A 16673-nucleotide genomic window follows, 5' to 3' on the forward strand; every position below is an offset into this window, starting at 1 on the left:
GGTTTCTCCAGAGAACTTTTGTTTCCTTCTACCAAGAACTTGATGGGACTAGCAGCCAAGGGAAGGATCAAGTGACCTCCATGACCTGCCGGAGAGTATCTGCCCTTACCTTCTGAAGTGCGGCATTCCAGGTTCCCAGTCAAGTGCAGAAGGTTAAATTCTAACCCCTATTCCTTTAGCTCCAGGTTCCATGAAGCCGCCCCACTTTTCAGCCGTTCCCCTTAAGTAAACTAATGGCCCTAGGGTAAAAGCAATATTCCTTCAGCATATTTAACAAGAAGGGGATCTTTATCTTTGGCACCCAAAAGACTTACCTTTGACCATTGACCAAGGGCAGGCTTGTCTCTTAAATTCTTTTTCGGGGCACCTGGGTGGCTCAGTGGGTTAAAGCCTCTGCCTTCAGCTCAGGTCATGATCCCAGGGTCCTGGGATCATGCCCCACATTGGATTCTCTGCCCAGCAGGGAGCCTGCTTCCTTTCCTCTCTCTCTGCCTGCCTCTCGGCCTACTTGTGATCTTTGTCAAATACATAAAACCTTTAAAAAAATAAAATTATTTTTCTTTTGCATAAGCAAAGGCCCCTTGGACAGAAATGGTCTCAACTCAAAGGAGTTTAAGCTCCAACTCCTTCCCAGGTCAAAGCCCACTATATTATCAGGACTTCAGTGCTTTTTAGTAAACACTCTGGCATTTATCCAAATTCTTTTTTTTTTTTTTTTAAGATTTTATTTATTTACTTGACAGACAGAGACCACAAGTAAGCAGAGAGGCAGGCAGAGAGAGAGAGAGCAAGAGAGATAATCAGGCTCCCTGCTGAGCAGAGAGCCCGATGTGGGGCTCGATCCCAGGACCCCGGGATCATGACCTGAGCCAAAAGCAGAGGCTTTAACCCACTAAGCCACCCAGGCACCCTCTTTTTTTTTTTTTTTTTTTTTTAAAGATTTTTATTTAGGGATGCTTGGGTGGCTCTGTTGGTTAAACATCTGCCTTCCACTCAGGTCATGATCCTGGAGTCCAGGGATCAAAGCCAGCATCAGGCTCCTTGATCAACAGGGAGCCTGCTTCTCTCTCTCTGCCTGTCACTCCTGTTTTCTCTCTCTCTGACAAATAAATAAAAAAAAATCTTTAAAATAAAATGAAGATTTTATTTATTTATTTGAGAGAGAGAAATTGTGAGAGAGAGCATGAGATCAGTGTGGGACTTGTTCATGACATGATATCCCCAGGGATCATGACCTGAGCTGAAGGCAGATGCTTAGCCAAGTGAGCCCTGTCGTTTGGCGCCCAGGTGCCCCTATCAAGATTCTTTTTCATGGTCTTTAGTGAGAGGAAAAAAATGATTTCTATTAAAGAGCCCCCAAGAACCAGAAAGTAGAGCGTAGAGTGAAGAGAGAGAATTCTAGATGGTCCCTCTTTCAGTATCACAGTAAATTGGAGGATGGTTCAGCAAGTATTCACTCCACTCAACCTCCATGAGAGGACTCTACCTCCTGGTTCTTTTGATTGGAACTTGGTCATGTGATTTGCTTTGACTACTGAGATGTTGACCAAGTTGTAAAAGGAGGTCCTTTCCATGTGCTTGCGTATTTGGGCCGGCCCCCCGGCATCTCTGCAGTATCCTCAGAAGAACTTTGCTCAGGAAGCTGCCACCCTTCTGCCTGGGCCCCAGAATGAACATGAATGAAAGCAATCCTGAGCTGAACCCACAGAGGAGACAACCCCAGCTGGATCTGCAGCTTGAAGCAGAGCCACTCCGATAAGCCCAGTTTAGATACGCTGAACTTCAGGCTGACCTGCAGCTGCCTGAGAGAAAACAAATGATAATTCTTTTAAGACACTGCATTTCTGGGGTCATTTGTTACACAGCATTTTTGTGGCAATAGCTGATCATGCAAGTCGACTAGCAAGAAGCTGGCTCCCCAGATCGGCATTATCGCAACACAAAAAAGGGCCATTATCAGAACCTGAGCTCCAGAAGCTTTTCTTTGCTGACAGTCATTTCCCAACCAAGAGGTTCTTGTTATACATAATTGCCTAGATGTCTCCTGATCCCATTCTCTGTATATACTTACCACATCACAGGCGTGTGGTCCTGGGGCCACCCTTTCCCCCCTCCTTTTTTTGTAAGGGTATACCAGTCTATGCCAGGCTTAAATTCAGCATATGTCTATGTCGGATAATGAGGAATGATGCTTTGTTGCATCTCTAGTGTGTTCTCCCCACCCAATTTATTTTGCATGTACACTATCCAACACTACGTGGTATGTGTGCAAGGAAAGGCTGGTCAGAATCATCTTTCATGCTATTATGGAAAGCCAGAAATCCCACGGGGTTAAAAAACCCATTCCCCAAACTTAACAAATTTTACTATTTTTTGTCTTGTGCATTTTTAAATTGTTTCTGATTGTAATTGCTGATATGTATATAACTGCTATTGATTTTTGTAGGGTGATGATGAAACCAACAACCTTGCTGAAATTTCTTTGGTTTTCATTGTTTGTTCATATATTCTCTGGAATTTCTCCATTGACAATCATACTATCTATATATAATGAGAGTTTTTTTCTTTCTTCCTAGTTGTTGTTCTTGTTTCCTTTTTATGTCTTTTTACATCGGCTACACCCTCCATTATTACTATGGTAATAGTGAATGTTCTTGTCATGTTTTAAAGAAAATGCTTTTGAAATTCCCCCATTAAGTGTAATTTTTGCTCTAGGTTTCTAGTGGATTAAGGAAGTTCCCTTTTATTCCTAGTTTGCAAAAATGTAAATTTTAATCATTGAGCATTGACTTTTACTGAAAGCTTTTTCTGCATCTATTAGAATGATCATATGTACTTTCTATTTTAATCCATGGATTTGGTAAATTATACTGTATTTATCTCCATAAGTTTAAAAGTTGAATAAGGAAAGTTGAATAAGAGAGATATTATCTATATCTTGAATGAATGCAAAATATTCATGTCTACAAAATATTAGTGTCTTTTAGGACGGGAAACCTGACTACTAATTCAATTCTTTGATAAGTATGTCCTTGAATAATATAATTGCTTTCATTGTGAAACATATCACACAAAGAAGTACAAAATGTATTTGCATCTCTTAAAAATAATACTTAAATGAACACCAGTGTGCCTACAGGATCCATCAAGAAACACACCACACCAAGTTCTCTGCATTACCTTCCCAGATCATGGTCTTTTTGTCCCCATAGAGATAACTGAGTGATGAATTTTGTGTAAAATGTTTCCTTGTTTTTCTTTGTAATTTTAACTCTATGTATCACTGGGCAATATTATTTAGTTCTGCCTATTTTTGCACTCTGTTTAAAATGTATCACATTGTTAACTGTTATATGTATTCCTCTGTGACTTTCTTCCTTTGCCCTATATTTTCTTTTGAAAATCATTCTTTGAGGGGCACCTGGCTGGCTCAGTCAGGAAAGTATGTGACTGTTAATCTCAGGGTTATGAGTTCAAGCCCCACAGTAGGCATGGAGCCCATTTAAAAAGAAAATCAGGGGTGCCTAATGGTTCAGTTGTTTGGGCATCTGCCTTCCACTCAGGGCAGATCCCAGGGTCCTGGGATAGAGCCCTGAGTCAGACTCCCTGCTCATTGGGAAGCCTGCTTCTCCTTCTCCTTATGCTGCTTCCCCCTGTTTGTGCTCTCTCTCTCTCACTGTCAAATAAATCAATAAAATTTCAAAAAGTGAGAGAGGGGGGGGAGATAGGGGTACTGGGTGGCTCAGTGGGTTAAAGCCTCTGCCTTTGGCTCAGGTCATGATCCCAGGGTTCTGGGATGGAGCCTCGCATCAGGCTCTCTGCTCAGCGGGGAGCCTGCTTCCCTCCTCCACATCTTTCTCTGCCTTCCTCTCTTCCTACTTGTGATCTCTGTCCAATAAATTAATAAAATATTTTTTAAAAAAAGAGAGAATATCATTCTCTGAAATTGAAATGTGTAGCTATAGTTCTTTTTTTTCTTTTTCTTTCTTTTTTTTTTTCTGTATAGATTTACACCATATTAAACTACTTTTATGCATTCCACTTTGATTGACGTTTGGGTTGTTTCTAGGGCTTTTGCTACTGAAACTAATGTTGCCTTTGAGTCTCCTGGCATACAGGTGTCAGATTTATACACACTCATTTGTACATATACCGCTCCTGCCCAGGAGTGGAACTGTTTGGTTGTAGGGTAATATATCAATAAGCCATTTGTATTTCCTCTTAAATGAATGATTAAAAAAAAAAATTAAGCCAGCAAACTATAGCCTGTGGGCCAGCTACCTATTTTGGTAAATAAAATTTCATTGGAACCAGGGTTAGGGTTAGGGGGAAAGAAGTGAGGCAGCGTTTTCTAAATTTAGGGTTGGATCTTCTACTTTTGATTTTAACATTTTGCTTGTTGTGGAGTTTTTTGCATTAATTTTGATTTTTAAAAATGTTATCTCAAAATATTATTTACCTTGGTTCCTACATGTTTTGGTGCTTGCTTGAATGTTGTGCCCAGGGTGAAGACTTCCCTCGCCTGACCCTAGCCCCAGCCCTGCCCTAGTCTAAGTCATTTATCATCTCCAGGCTGTACTTCTTTTTTTTTTTTTTTTTAAGATTTTTTTTTTTTTTTTTTTTTTTACTTGAGAGAGAGACAGTGAGAGAGAGCATGAATGAGGAGAAGGTCAGAGAGAGAAGCAGACTCCCCATGGAGCTGGGAGCCCGATGCAGGACTCGATCCCGGGACTCCAGGATCATGACCTGAGCCAAAGGCAGTCGTCCAACCAACTGAGCCACCCAGGCGTCCCTCCAGGCTGTACTTCTGTATTAACATCCTAACTGGTCTCTCCACTTACACATTTGCGACTTATCTTTGATGCATTCTCTACAGGGTAGCCACTCTAATATTTGAAAAGATAAATTGATTTACATTACTCCTCTGCTCCAAACTGTTCAAATGTCTCTTATTCTACTTAGAATGGAGTCCAAATTCCATGTAGAACCCCAGATAATCTGGATTTTTGCTTTCTTCCCTAACCTCATCTTCTACCACTCTGTCTCTGAAATGCCGTAGCCTCGCAGGCTAACTTTCCATTTCTGGACATGCTAACTCATTCCTGCCTCCTGGCCTGGCACAGGCCATTTTTTAAATGGGTGATCCTTTCTAAACCTTTTAATTTTAGATTAAGTTCTCTCTTTAGAGAGGCTTTCCAATCTAAAGTAAATCTCCTCCTGATAGTTCCATTACTCTGTTCTTTGTCTTTCCTAATACTTTGCCAACACAGAAGTAGAGTTTTTTTTTTTTTTTTGCTATTAACTTCATTTATTGTTTTCTGTCTTCCCTTTTTAAGCCCAACATCTTTGAGGTGTTTAGTGCTTTCCTCCCGACCAACACTCAATATTTAGCACTCCACTATTCACTAAATAATTAAAATGAAGGAGGAAAGATAAAACTCAGAGTAAATGGGTTTTTGGAAAAAAAGGCCCCCCAAACAAAGTGGTATTGATATCCATTAATATTAAAGCAACCTAGCCATGACAAGGGTCATAAAACTGATCATTTCCTTTAGCCCAGTAGGTTTACATTTGAGACTATACCCCAAGAGTAACTTGGAAATTTTATTTATTTAAAATATCCATATATTAATAATTTATGAAGGTTGACAAAATTGGAAACAGCCCATAGTGCTGGTTGTCCATTAACCCTTCCCTGTTTGCATTCTCTTCAGCCTAGATAAGCCCATCTATCCACGGCTGCTGTGGTAAAACCCAAGTACATAACCTCTGTTAGAGAAAAATCACTAAGCTGAACAAAATACAATTGCCATCATTTTCAAGTTCTCTAATTTCAAACATGCAATCCTTACTTCCTGCAATCCTGTAGTTCCTCCAATTAAGTTGTTTTCATTCTCTCCAGATGCTGTTTGGATATTCACCGTTCTTATCAAAGGAGTCACCATCTGCAAGGCCATTTAGGTCAGAAAATCCAAGAGCCATTTATAAGCACACTTCCCTTACCCAGTTCATCACCAAGGCCAAAGATATCTCCCCTCCTCCAAACATGCATTTATTTATTTATGCAAGAGAGAGAGAGAGGAAGAGAGAGCGCAAGCTCACGCACACGTGCGCACAAGCCGGGGGGGGGTGTGTCAGCTGAGTGAGAGCACAGAGCCCAGTGGGCTCAATCACACAATCCCAAGATCAGACCTGAGCTGAAACCAAGAGTCGAACTGCACCGCCCAAACACCCACAAAGGAGGTCTTGCTAACTTCATTGTCACCCCAACCAGAACCACCACCTTGATAATGAAAATGTTCTTTAAATTACTTGCTCTATTTTCATTCCTGCTTTTCTCCTATCCATTCTCCACATAGTGGAGTGTTCTTCTATTTTTAAAAAAATGCTTAAAAATAATTCATATATATGTGTGTGTGTGTGTGTGTGTGTAACAATCAAGGAATATAGCAATTTATAAAGAAAATGTTGTATTCTACCCCCACCTCTTTCCAGTTGCAATTCCTCAAGGTAACCAACCACACAGCAAATATTTGATGTGTACATATCTTCCCATTCTTTTTCTGTGCTGGATGAAAATGTATTCACATATTTTTGGATACTTTTTTATTTCTAAAAAATGAATTACATTATATAACATTATATATATACATTATATAAATTGTAATTGACTTATTTTTTTAAAGATTTATTTTAGAGAGAGAGAGCCAGAGTACATGCATGCACACGAGCAGTGGTTGGGGAGGGGGATAAAGGCTTCTCCAGGCCTGCCCAGAGCCCTGAACACAGGGCTCTGATTCCATGACCCTGAGATCATGACCTGAGCTGAGATCGAGTTGGAGGCTTAAGTGATTGAGCCACCCAGGTGTCCCAGCTTACTCATTCTTTTTTTTTTTTAATTAATATATTTATTTTCAGCATAACAGTATTCATTACAGCTTACTCATTCTTTACCAAACAATATATCATGGACATTCTTTCAGGCCAATATAGAGTTCTTTCCTTTTCTCTTTTTTATTTTATTTTTTGAAAGATTTTATTTATTTATTTGAGAGAGAAGGAAAGTGAGAGACAGAGCATGAGTGGATGGGGAAGGGCAGAGGGAGAGGGAGAAGCAGGCTCCCCACTGAGCAAGGAGCCCGATGTGGGGCTCCATCCCAGGACCCTGGGATCATCACCCAAGATAAAGGCAGACACTCAACTGACTGAGCCACTCAGGCACCCTGAAAGTCAGGTAATAGAATTTAATGTAAATTAACTTTTAAAATGGTATGAGAATCTAAGTGAAATGATATGCATGTATACATACATATATATGAAAACTTGGTAATACAAAGCAGTAAAAGGAGCACTGGCATTAGAGGGTACTAAATAGTTAGTGACCTAGGAAATGGCATTCCTTCGCTGTTAGGGCTCCAGGAGTGAACGACCCTCAGCAGGTGTGGTATTGCCCCCTAGTGTTGGATACTCTAGCAGGTATTATTGGCCTTTAGAGAGCAGAGCCTGGGAACAGAGACTCTAGCAAAACGTTCCTCAATGAAAAATTATTTTGTGTCCCTCATGACTTTGAAAGGCCCCAGTGTAGATGAAAAACCTGTGTATAACTATCTGTACCTAAAATCTGTCCTATTTTTACATATGAACACAGAGCTGTTTTTTATTTTTACATAATTCTAAAAGTGAACATTTTAGAAATTTATCTACAGTGGACACTGAGGATTAGTGTTGTCCACCAGAGGTGGTTGAAACACCATACCTGTGTCGACTGTAGCTTTCACATTCATAGGGATTTTACACATAAGGGTAGCCACTTGATTTATGACTTATGTTTTCTAGAATGGTTATGCCTGAGCATTTATAATGGAACAGAAATCACTGCGTTATAAATTACTTTCTTTGTACTTTTTATTTTTATATTTGATTTAAACCAAAACCATGCATATATGCAGGTTATATTATCTATGAATTTCATTTTAGGCTAATAAACGAGACATTATGAAAGTATTTGTCATTTAAAAAAGGTGTGTTGGGTTAAAACAAGGTTGTGAAACATCGGATTAAATAGATGAGGACTAAGATCCCTTTTAGTTTTTCATGCAATGGGTTCTCATCTTTAATAATGGAAAGGATTCCTTTTATTTTGTTCTTTTCATTACTTCGCTTATGTCCCACTATAAAACTAGTAATATAAAAAATAAACACACACTTAAGAATGGTCTCCTACACTGAATGTTTTTATTTATTTATTTTTTAAAGCTTTTATTTATCAGAGAGGGGGTGAGCGCGCGCGCATGCACGCGCGCGTGTGTACACACACACACACACACACACAGGCAGGGGAGTGGTAGGCAGAGGGAGAAGCAGGCTCCCCGCAGATCTAGAAGCCCAATGTGGGACTTGATCCCAGGACCCTGTGATCATGACCTGAGTCGGAAGTCAGATACTTTTTTTTTTTTTTTTTAAGATTTTATTTATTTTTTTTGACAGAAAGAAAGAGTGAGATTGGGAATACAAGCAGGGGGTGTGGGAGAGGGAGAAGCAGGATTCCGCACAGCAGAGAGACCAATGTGGTTCTGGATCCCAGGACTCTGGGATCATGACCTGAGCCAAAGGCAGACGCTTAAAGACTGAGCCACCCAGGCGCCCCTGGAAGTCAGACACTTAACCAACTGAGTCATCCAGGCGTCCCTACACTGAATGCTTTTAGAGGGTTACATAAAGGTGAGTCCAAATGATTTCTCAGGTTTCCCTGCTAGATAATAATTTCGTGATTCTAAAATTTCAAATTTATAGCTGTGAGTTTATCCTACGTTTTAAATTTTCACCAAGTAAGTGTTGCCTCTAGGCTTGATAGTGATGAAACTGAAACATAAAGAACCAATGTATTAAAAACAAAAACAAACAAACAAAAGAAACAAAGGCTTCTCACTATGAGATTAGGCTCGCAGATTTTAAAACTGCAACCTCTCCTCTTATTCCCATTCTCTGTTTTAGATTTTCATCTGTTATGATATACTACGCATTTTAATCATATATTTTAAACACTGATTGCCTCCTATCCCTTTTCCTTCACCCTAAGACAGGTAGAATAGGTACAGGCATTCTTAGAATACAAACAGGGAATTTTGTGTTTTACTCACCACCCTCTCTCTTCCCGTGTATAGAACACGACAGGCACACAGGAGGAGCTCAGTGAATACTTACCGTATGAATGGGTGCAGAATACACGCAATAATCAAAACTGAGTGCTTCGAGCGCCTCTTTCACCAGAGTTCTAAGAGACAAGCGGGAGTCACCAGGAACTTGATTTTTGTGATTGAGGATGCCTCGGCTCTCGTACAGATTGCGAGTACCTTCTTACCTTCTTTAGGATGTGCTGATGTGTGGTGGTTTGTGAACTGCATGCGCAGAGCTGTACAGGTACAACACCGAACTAATCTGCAGCGAAGTCCACGTAATCTCAAATTTGTACCGTCAGAAACCAGTTTTACTAAGTGCACGGGTCTTTCGTTCTTTTGTGCATCTGTACAGGATCATGCGGGATACTTCTTCACTGGAGATTCACGATGAGGAGGGGCTCCAGGGTGGTGGCTCCGAAATGTGCAATCACGAGAAAGGACTTAGGGCTCACTTGTCCCAGACGCCAATTCAGAATCAAATTCTCACCCTAGATCAAATCCCGCGCTCCTCCTACCGGCAACCTGCCTCTACCCCGCCCCTTTTGCTACCTATGGTGGGCGGAGCACAGAGGAGCCATTCCCAGCTCCCCCCAAATTGGTTAAGCTCGCCCGAGTTCTGGGAACCCATTCCCGAGCAAACACCGAGGACACGGAGCAGCCAACGGAGACCGCCGACGAAATGACAGCGGAGCTTCACACGCGGCCACAGAACGAAGCAAAACACGAAGAAAGGCAGTAATCTAGCTGCCACGTGAGGCGGGTGACCCGGTCCGCCCTCCGAGCAAGAACTTCAACTCCCGGCTTGCAGCTGGGCGGTTATCCTCCGCGGACTATAACTCCCAGGGTGCTGCGGGAGCGACCGCCCGCCTCTCCTCCCGCCCCTCCCCCGCCCCTCCCAGCCGGATCGGCGTGCGCCTGCGCACCGGAGGCCGGAGGAGTCTTACCCTAATGTAAGATGGTGGCCCGTCTGGCTGTGGAACCCACCGAAAGCTGAGAGTCTGTCTCTCAGCCGTAAAGGTCGGACTCGCTGAAGCAATCAGGCCCGGTTCTGAAGAGTTTTTTCCCCGACACTCGTTCAGTGGTCTCTTGTGAGGACGCGGCAGCGCGTGGAGTCGGCTAAGGGAAAAGCGAGGCAAGGCAGGCGGGTGAGTCTATGCGGGGCTGGGCTTAGGGGAAACCCGGGGCTGACCGGCTACGAGAGAGCGGAGGCTTCGCTGGGACTGTGCAGGCCGCACCCCCCTTTCTCCCCACCCCCCGCCTCATCTTCACCCTCCTCCTTCTTGGTCTTCCTCCTCCTCCTCCTCTTCCTCCCTCTCCCCTCTACGCCACAGCAGTTACCACCAGGAAAAGGGAGCGGGGCAGAAGGCGGCGCGGCGGCGAGCACCGACTCCTTCGAAAATTTCCTCAATTGGGGAGCCGAAGCGGATTCTCGTCTCCAGCTCTCTCCCCTGCGATTCTGTAGGGGCAGAAATCTTGGGTCTCAGTACTCCCTTGTTTTCCCAGCCCTCTCTCCCCTCCCTGACGTCCTTGTCCCAGCAGCCCCCGTCTCCCAGGACCAAAGCCATCACTTCCACTCTGACCCGAGTTGCTGCTGCTCATCAGTCCCACTCCTCATTGCCCACTCGTCCTGCTGTTTGTGTTTTGCTCCACTGCTACCACTCTGGAGTTAGCCTTGGCCCCCCTCTTGCGCTTGCAATCAGCCCCTACTCTATCTGCCACACGAGCGCTTCCGATTTGCAGCCGTTCCTTTAACCACATCTGTCATTTGAAAGCTGCCCCTTAAGTACCTAGATCATGCTGCTGCTCGTTCTTACCCACCTGTTTCACAGCTTTCTTGGGAATATCCCGTTCATTCCCTCTTTTCCATACAGAGTCTTTCAACATACACTTCCAGAGGGGGGAAAAAAAAAAGGGATGCCCCGTGGTGGCCCCTGAAAAGTCAAGTTGGGAAGTGAATTGAGTGAGGTAGGATACTGTTAAACGTCATGAGTGAAGATCATTTATTCGGGCTACTCGGGAGAGGAGCGTTTTCTTTTGGCTTTCAGTTGATCTATTTGTGGATTATTCGCTGTGTTGGGACGTGGGTTGTGTGTGTGTGTGTGTGTGTGTGTGTGTGTGTGTGTATGTGTTTTCCTTCCCTTCTATTTTTGACCCGCTTCTCCCTGCTACTAAGCATTCCACTGAATTACCTTTCCCCGGGACACTTAATGAGAACTCTGATTATACCAACAAATATTATCCTTGGCATTTCAAAATAAGATAAATCTGGCATACAACCAAATTAATCTGTGAACTCCACAAGAAAATAAAGAGATTTTGATTATCTGCTGGTTATATGTGGGTTTCAGATCTTTTCCGTATTGAAAATTGATGATTGAGGGTTGGCTTAATTGATGAAATAATTTATGGTTTGGATGGAAATTTCCTTTCCAGCCAATATCAGACTTAGTATTTTTGGATTTGGGAAGTTCTCTTTTAACATTTCTAGAATGGTAGGTATCTGAATAAATTGTTTTTCTCGAAAACTCATTAGGTATGTATGCAAAAGAAAAATTGAATTTTTTTCCCCCAAAAGTAAATCCCCATTTTTTTTTTCCACAGAAAAGAAGGGGGCTGGGAAAAGAAATGACAAAGCTGTGCTCTTATATGCATTTGTTGGCACTTACTGTTATTATTATCTACATTAAAAAGCAGAAAACTAGGAGCAAGGGGTGGCTGATGATGTCCATTTTTTGATGAAAGCAAAATTGAAATGCCCTGACTAATGGTATAATGAGCCTGTAATCACACCACTGTGAAATAAAGAATTATCAGAAAAGCAAACAGGATTATGTAGATCAGATACATACATTTCAGCATTTTAAGTTTAAACATAAATAAGACACTGTTATATGTAAAAATGTTAAAAGTCACAGTAGCAGTCTCATGCATCAGTATAATTCTTATTTGCAAAAGTAAAACCTCAAAATACAAATACATACAGTTACCCTTTTAATCACTTTTGCACATTGCTGTATTGAGATTTTTATAAATTTTACTTATAATACCTGAGGAATCCTCATTTGACATTCTGTTTGTGATAAATGGTCTGCTTTATCAAATGTAAACCAAGGTTAGAAAAGCTGTTTATAAAACTTCCTTCTTCTTTTAGCTACTTACACCCCAATTTGGGGAAACTAAATAAATCCCTACTCAGAATTATAAGCAATTTATATAGTAAGCCTTGCCCTGTGTTATAACTTGAGGTTTTTCTTTAAAAAATTACTTATATTTAGTTTATTAGTAGAAACGTGTTTAAAACAATTGATCTTCAACTCTAAGTAACAGTATATATCATTTTCTTTTTTCATCACTATTGGAGGAGCTTTCCACTTAGTACCTGTAAGTAGTATCAACACACAGGTTTAAGAAATCCTTGGCGGTCATACTTGGCTGATTTGTAAGCAGTGTGTTCTAGGAGAGGACTGTTTGTCTGGCAGAGGAGTGTAAATGATTTTTGTTTTGTAAAGATACTTTAGCTAGCTAAATATATTCTCAAGTGATTTTTCTTCACACCATACTTTCCTCCTGCAGTCATCAGATTCTTAGTTTCTGCACTTGGAAGTCAAAATGAATTCATTTGGGATCTTTAGTACATTTGAAAGAGGTATTTAAAATTTTTTGACGTTTTGATAGGAAATCGAAAGCTGTAATTTCAGAATATGTTTGTATGGTTTAAGTTTTTAGATGTAGCTTCAGGAACATTGCAACTTTGTACTTCTGTGGATTTTGTTTCTTTTTTTTTGATAGTTTGGAATACTTTGTCAGGTTCAGTAGTTGAATTCTTTAGATGAATACGTGAATTCTATTGCAAGGTTTTTGAACATGAATTACTTTAACTTATTATATAAAATTGGTTTCCGTAAAATTACATAGGCAATTCTTTAATTTTATTAGGATGAGACAATTATAATCAAATGACAGAATGCAGGAAAAGATAAATTTTGTATTGTCAACTTTACTAGCAGTAACTTTCAACTCATTGCTTTGTAAAGGAGAGTGTTGCTTAAGGATTAACTTCTTTCATTAGGGGAATTTTATTTTAAAAATGATTTTAAGTGGCTTAAGAGAATGAAGAAAACATTTTCTCAATGTAAGCAGTATGATTTTAGTAGGCTTCCCTTTCCTACCCTATGCCTGGTTTTAAGGTGAAACTATGCTCTTCATTTTATTGTGTGTGTGCACGTGTGTCTTGTACTTGCAAATAATACTCAGTTGAATCTATTTCAACTCATGTTATTATTTTTATAGACCATTCAAGTGAAATAGAAAGTTTTAATTTGTGAAAACTTCAGCCCCTAATGAAAATTTAGCTTTCCGACATTAAGTGTAATACTGTCTTGACTTTTTGTGAAGGAAGATACATTTAGCCCATTTGGTTCCAAAGAAAAACAGTAGGGAAATAGGTTATAGAGATTTTTCATGTTCTAGAAATAGTATAACTAGAATGTACCACATAATTTTCTCAAAGGATTTCTTAATCTAAGTAGAACTTGTAAATGGTTTTTATCCCACTGGAATAGCATGTATTGGATAAAACTTAATACATTCTGAGATTTAAAGAATTTTATGTACTTCAGAGATACTAGGAAAAATCTGCAAATGCCCATCCTTTTATATAAATGTGTCAATATGTCAGTATCCCTGGTATTCTAAAGATTATAAATATTTTTTTTCTTGGAAGTTGAGATTAGACAAATTATAAAGATGGCATAATTTACTTAATCATGTAGTGCTGCAAGGAAAGAAGATAAGTGGGACTTTTTAATCACATATTTAGTGGTTTTCTGAAAGAACTTCTTTCCAAATTGCTTTTAATCTTGTTATTATGTGGTCTTTATTAGAAAAGAGTGTGTGGTAAATGTTAACTTTTTTAAGCATAGTAATATAATTCAGTGGATTTTGTCACATTTCTTTTTCATGGTATTATTTTTTTACTTTTTAGTCAGAAATTAGTTTATGGAAGAGAAAATTTCAACACAATTTGGCCTTTGGATTAGCGTTTTAGCAGGTTTTTCTTTTCTCCCATGAGAAGGGAGAACTTAGATGCTACCAAAAAAATGATAATTACTTTAACTTGCTAGAAAAAGTTAATTTTCAAGATAGTATAAGTACAAGGGAGTTTGAGGATGAGTTTTTCTCCTAAGAAATGTATTTGTGAGGAAGGTTTCATTCTTACTAAACTCTGTTTATACAAGTGTTGTCCTGTTTTAAACTTTTAATTGCATTGGGTGATGAGATGATATATTGCTATGAAGATAAACCTTGCTATTTGTATATGTGTCTGTGAGATACCATTTCAGAAACAAATAGTTTTCTTGGTTATGGCAGCTAATTACCTCTTGAGTGTTTAGAGACAGTGTAGGGCGGGAAAACCAAAGTAATCATATTTTTTTATTCCTAAAACCAGTCTGGGAAAACAGTCAAGGCAAAATGAGCAGTGTAATTAGTATAAAATGCCAACATTGAAAGGTAGCTGGTGTTGCATTTCTGCTTTTGGAAGAAGTTAATGAATGATGTTGTAGGGAAAATACTGATTGAAATTTGAAAAGTAGCTATAGACTGAAATATCAGGCCTGGAGCATTCCTTAGCAGCAACAAACAGATACATTGTCATTAAGCCAAATATCTGAAATTTCTTAAGCATGTTTTTCAGTCTTTGGAATAAAGAAGAAGTGCTAATTTTTCTGATTATTTAAGAACCTACTAATTCATTCCATGTTGGGCAGTAGGTATCTTCAGATTGTAAATTTCCTGAAATAATACTGGCTGATTTGTGTTATTGAACATTGTAGCAACTTTTTCCCCCTACCTTTTGTATGCTTATGATTTTTTCTTGATTTTTTTTCTGAGGTTTGGATGGACCTTTTTATGAATGTTGTAACAGAATGAAAATTTGAAATATAAACAGTATCACTTTTGGTAGTAAGATTAATTATTCTTTTGATGGAGACTCTCCCATTTTGATAATATTATTTTCCTCAAACTAATTTTATTAATTCTTAGAATTAAGATGCTGCAAGATCCCTGTTCAATTAGGTATTTTTAGAAAAAAAATTTTTTTTAATGGTTTTATTTATTTTTTTGACAGACACAGTGAGAGAGGGAACACAAGCAGGGGGACCGGGAGAGGGAGAACAGGCTTCCCACAGAACAGGGAACCTGATGTGGGGTTGGATCCCAGGACCCTGGGATCATGACCTGAGCCGAAGGCAGACACTTAACGACTGAGCCACCCAGGCCAGTTAGATCTTTCCAGAAATTTTTTTCTTAGTTTGAATTGGGACTTAGGTATTTGTTGAGTAAAGAAAATGTTATAATGTATCTTGGTTTTGTCATTTAAAATGAAGTAAAGACATTATTGGTACTTTTAAAATAATAAGCATATTGTGAAAAATTTTAAATAAGTATAAAGGTAGACATCAAGTTCTTTGTAGTTGTCACTTGGCTTCAAAGATTATCACCTCATAACCAGTCTGATTTCACCTACACCCCTACTTACTTTACCTCTTATTCTTCTGCTCTTTGACCTAGATTATTTTGAAGCAAATCCTAGTCATCCCATTATTGCATTTGTATTGGAACTCTTTTGATATAATAAAATAAAATATCTTGGTATTTTATCAAGAATATTTAATCTGCTTATCAAATAGTGTTTGAGTACTTATAGATCCACTTTCTGTGCTATGACCCAGGCTTTTAAGAGTTTATTAAAGGTTCATAATAATTTGTTAAATGTTCATAATAATTTAACTAGCACTATCCAAAGTGGTATCCAAATAACATGCGGTATACATAGTCTGGGTCCAGTATGTCAGTGTAGGGATATCTTCAGACCGAAGTTCTAGGAGTGAGGCTTCTTAAAGAAGGTGGGACTTGAATAAAAAATACATACCATCTGCATAGGGAGAGCTTTTCCAGAAGGAGAACGTTCCATACATGAGCAAACACTGGCTGTGACCAGCATGATGTGAGAGGGAAGTAAGTAGTCTGACCTCAGTGGAACATGAAATGAAGTCTTAATTTTGGGGAATGGTGTCAGATAAGTTAGTATACTAGGATGGAGCTGGGTTATGAAAGGTAGATTCAGTGGCAGGTTGAATTTGATCAGTGAAACTCTAAGGAACGATTAGAGTTGGTCAGGAGGCAGGAGATAACATATTAAAGGTTTTTTTTTTTTTTTTAAAGAAAAATTGCTTTTCAGTAAGGTGCATCATATTTTGGGGTTGACAGTTAAGTTGAATTTGAAAATTTGATGACTAGGCCACTGAAGTAAGGAGCCATAGAGAGAAGTTGGTGATGAAGTTCTAGAGGATTCTAGATTGATTTCTGCTAATTGATTTCATCTTCTCTTCGGTCTTTACATTTAGAAATAACACCAAGGTTTCAGAGAATCGAAAACTGAAGAAATGTGGTTAATTTATCTTTGATAGTAAACGTCAATTTATTATCCAG

General features: G+C 39.5%; 1 protein-coding gene and 1 long non-coding RNA gene across 7 annotated transcripts in view; one reads left to right on the forward strand and one right to left on the reverse strand.

Moving 5' to 3' along the window:
• Nucleotides 1–1031: 1031 nt before the first annotated feature.
• Nucleotides 1032–10211, reverse strand: LOC309845389. Its single transcript, XR_014301262.1, has 4 exons — nt 10124–10211; nt 9362–9523; nt 5853–5945; nt 1032–1802 (listed from the first exon to the last, which is right to left on the reverse strand). It is a non-coding gene; the product is annotated as an uncharacterized lncRNA (long non-coding RNA).
• The window catches only part of CNOT4 (CCR4-NOT transcription complex subunit 4), a 139321-nt gene continuing 132195 nt past the window's right edge, over nt 9548–16673 (forward strand). Inside the window, exon 1 of one of the 6 annotated variants that reach the window (XM_082693272.1) lies at nt 9548–10324. The gene's annotated coding sequence lies outside the window, so the exon portion shown is untranslated. The remainder of the gene's footprint in view (nt 10325–16673) is intronic. The other 5 variants (XM_082693273.1, XM_082693274.1, XM_082693275.1 and 2 more) reach the window with 5 other exon arrangements.

The sequence above is a fragment of the Mustela nivalis genome (genome assembly GCF_964662115.1).
Source record: "Mustela nivalis genome assembly, chromosome: 12".
Lineage (NCBI taxonomy): Eukaryota > Metazoa > Chordata > Mammalia > Carnivora > Mustelidae > Mustela > Mustela nivalis.